Genomic DNA, 3,856 nt, shown 5'->3' with positions numbered 1-3,856 from the left:
CAAAGCAGCCGCGCGGGGCAAAGCAGCGGCGCCGGCCGGCGCTGGCCGGCACAGCCGCGCTGGCCGAAACAGCCGCGCTGGTGACCGTGGAGCACCTCTGCCCGGGAATTTCCTAGTCTGTGGGCAATAAAAACACGGCATCCACTCACCCTCTGCGCTTTCACTGGGAGCTGCAATCCTGAGCTGTTCCTAAACGGCCATCTTGGATCCACCTTCCAAGATTTAAAATTTTTAACCAAGAGAAAAAATAAAAATTGAATCATATAAAGGCTCAAGGAAGAATAGAAAAGAAAAAAAGAAACAACTGAATAAAATGTTGTTATACATATGTTACATTTTAAGTCAGTAGTCTCAATGATCACTTTAAATGAGAATAATCCAAATACATCTGTTAAAAGGCAGAGATTGTCAGATTAATCACAAAAATACTACTTTATGTAGTCTATAGGAAACTTTCTTTTAAATATAGACTCAGGTGAGTTAAAAGTAAAAGAAATAATATATACTGCCCTAAAACTAATCCAAAGAAAGGTGGATTGGCTATTTTAATTTTTAACAAAGCAGACTTCAGAACATGGAAGACTACCAGGGATAAATAAAGGCTTTGCATAATTACAAAGGGGCCAGTGCTCCAAAAAGACAAAACAACCCTAAACAATTTTGCACCTAACCACAGAGAGGCAAAACATGGCATAATTGAAAGGATAAAGAGACAAATCCATTATCATAGTTGGAGATTTCAATATCTTTATGTCACTAATTGACAGATCAAGCAGGCAGAAAACCAATAAGGATACAGATGATTTGAGCAGCAGTATCAATCAACTTGCTTGAATTGACATTTATAGAATATTGCATGTGACAACAGCAGAATACACATTCTTCTCATGCACACATGGAGTTTTTACTAACAGAGCCCACTTTCTGGCCATAAAAAAAGCCCTAACAAATTCAAATGAATAAAAGTCATGTAAAGTGTGTTAAGTGACATGGAATAAACTAGAAATTAATAACAGAAGGATAGCTGGAAAAACCTCAAAATATTTAGACATTAAACACCACACTTGTAAATAACACTTGGATTAAAAAAGAAGTCTCAAGAGAAAATTTTAAATGTTGTGAATTAAATATAAATGAAAATACAACATATCAAAATTTGTGAGATGCAACTAAAGCAATATTTATAGGAAATTATATCAGATTTAAAAAGGTTCTCACTAAAATGACTACTAGGAAAAAATTTTTAAATTTGTAACCTAAGCTTCCACATTGGGAATATAGAGAAGGGAAGAAAATTTAAAGCTAAAGAATTTAGAATAAAATGAATGATAAAATTTAAACTTGAGATTAGGAAAAAAATGGAGACATTGAGTAAAGCCAAAAGTTTGTTCTTTGAAACAATCACTAAAATTGATCAGACATGGGTAGAATATACATATTTTAACAAAGACTCAAATTACCAATGCCAGAATTTAAGAAGAAATCATCATTACTATCTCCATGGACATTAAAAGATAATAAAGAAATATGCAAAAGTCTATGCCCACAAATTTGACAGATTAGGTAGGTACAACTCTAGAGGAAACATAAATTGCAAAGACTCACTCAAAGAGAAATAGATAATCTTAATAACCCTTTATCTATTAATGAAATTTAATTAGTAGTTATAAACTGCCCCAATAATTTAAACACCAAGCCCAGTTGCTTCACTAGTGAATTCCACCTAAAAGTTGAGAAAGAAATAACACCAGTGTTATACTATCTCTTTTGGAAAATAAATGCAGAGGGACATATTTTAAGGACACATAAAACACATTTTAGGGCACATTTATGTATTCTCAGAATGTGTCCTAACACATTTGATGAAGCCTGAATTACTTTAATACCATACCAACTGGAATCATTGCAATGAAAGAAAACTACAGACCAACATGTCTCCTTGAATATAAACAAAAAATTTTCTGAACAAATATTAGCAAATTGAATCCAGCAGCATATAAAAAGGATTACATAGTAAGACCAAATGTAGTTCATTTCAGAAATCTAAAGCTGCTTCACCATTCATAAATCATTCAATGTAACATAACGTATTAGTACACTGAATAAGAAAAAAACATAAGATCACAGCTATAGGTTTAGAAAAAACTTCTGACAGATTTCAACACCCATCAATGACAAAAACACTCAACAAATTACAAATAGAAGGGATCGTCTTTAACTTAAAAAGTATATATAAAACATCTATAGTGAATATCATACTTAATGGTGAGAGACTGAATACTTCCCCATTAATTAAGGTTGAGAGTGAGACAAGAATGTCCTCTCTCACCACTCCTGTTCAAGATCATAGCAGAATGTTCAACATTATAGCACTTAGCTAGTGCTATAATACTAGGAAAAGAAATTAAAGGTATAGAGATCGGAAAGGAAGAAACAAGACTGTATTCACAGGTGAAAATTTCTGTAGAAAATGTACCAAAATTTACAAAAGCAAAAAAAAACAAAAACTTCCAGCACTTATAAGTAGAGCAAGATTACAGCATACAAGATTAATATTAAAAAGTCAATTCCATTTCTACAAGCCAACAATCACTAATTGGAACTTGAAATTTCAGAAAAAAATACTATTTGAAATAACATCAAAAAATAAAATCAATTTCCAAGTCAGGTATCTGATAATGGGCCTATATTCACAATGTATAAAGAACTCAAAAAACTTGATACTACAGAGACAAATATATCAATTTTTTAAAAAGGACAGAAGATGTGAATAGATATCTGTCTAAAGAGGTTATACAAATGTCCAAAATGAGAATGCAAAGTGAAATATAAATTAAAGCAATATTGAGATACCATGTCACACTCATTAAGATGGCTATAATAAAAAGATGGAACTGATTCTAAAATTTATTTGGAAAGAAAGGATTTAAACTAGTCAACAGCATACTGCAGAACAAAGTTGGAGGACTCACAGCATCTAATACCAAGACGTATTATAAAGCTACTCTACTGATGCCAGTGTCATATTGGCAAAAGAATGAAGATATTGATGAATGAAATAGAAGACAAAGACCAAAAACAGACCTGTGCAAATATAGCCAACTAATTTTTGACAAAGCATAGGCAATTCAATGGATAAAGAGTAGTCTTCAAAAATTGTGCTAAAATTTATGTCAAAAATAGACCTAGATACAGGTGTCACACTTTAGAAAAAATTAACTCAAAGTGAATCAAAGACATACATGTAAAATACAAAACGATATAACTTCTGGAAGGAAAACGTAAAAAATCTGTGACTTTGTGTTTGGTGAAGTTTTATTTATTTTTTGGTCATTTTTCTGTTTGTTTGTTTTGAGACAGAGTCATGTTCTGTCACCCAGGCTGGAGTGCATTTGGTGCCATGTCGGCTCACTGCAACCTCTGCCTTCCAGGTTCAAGCAATTCTGTGTCTCAGCCTCCCAAGTAGCTGGGATTACAGGATTGTGCCACCATGAGCAGCTATGTTTTGTATTTTTAGTAGATACGGGGGTTTCACCATGTTGTCCAGGCTGGTCTCAAACTCTTGACCTTAAGTGATCCACCCACGTTAGCTTCCCAAAGTTCTGGGATTACAGGCATGAGCCACCATGCCCAGCCTGGTGATAAGTTTATATTTTTATATATATATATATATATATATATATATATATATATATATATATATATATATATATATATATATATATATGTATATATATAATACATTATATATATAATACATTTATATATATATAAATATATATATAAACACAATCCATAAACAATGATGTTAGACTTTTTTAAAAGTAAAACTCTTGATCTATGAAAGACACTGTTA

The sequence above is a fragment of the Cebus imitator genome, unplaced genomic scaffold, assembly GCF_001604975.1.
Source record: "Cebus imitator isolate Cc_AM_T3 unplaced genomic scaffold, Cebus_imitator-1.0 Scaffold31, whole genome shotgun sequence".
Lineage (NCBI taxonomy): Eukaryota > Metazoa > Chordata > Mammalia > Primates > Cebidae > Cebus > Cebus imitator.
Note: the sequence above shows the minus strand (reverse complement) of the source record.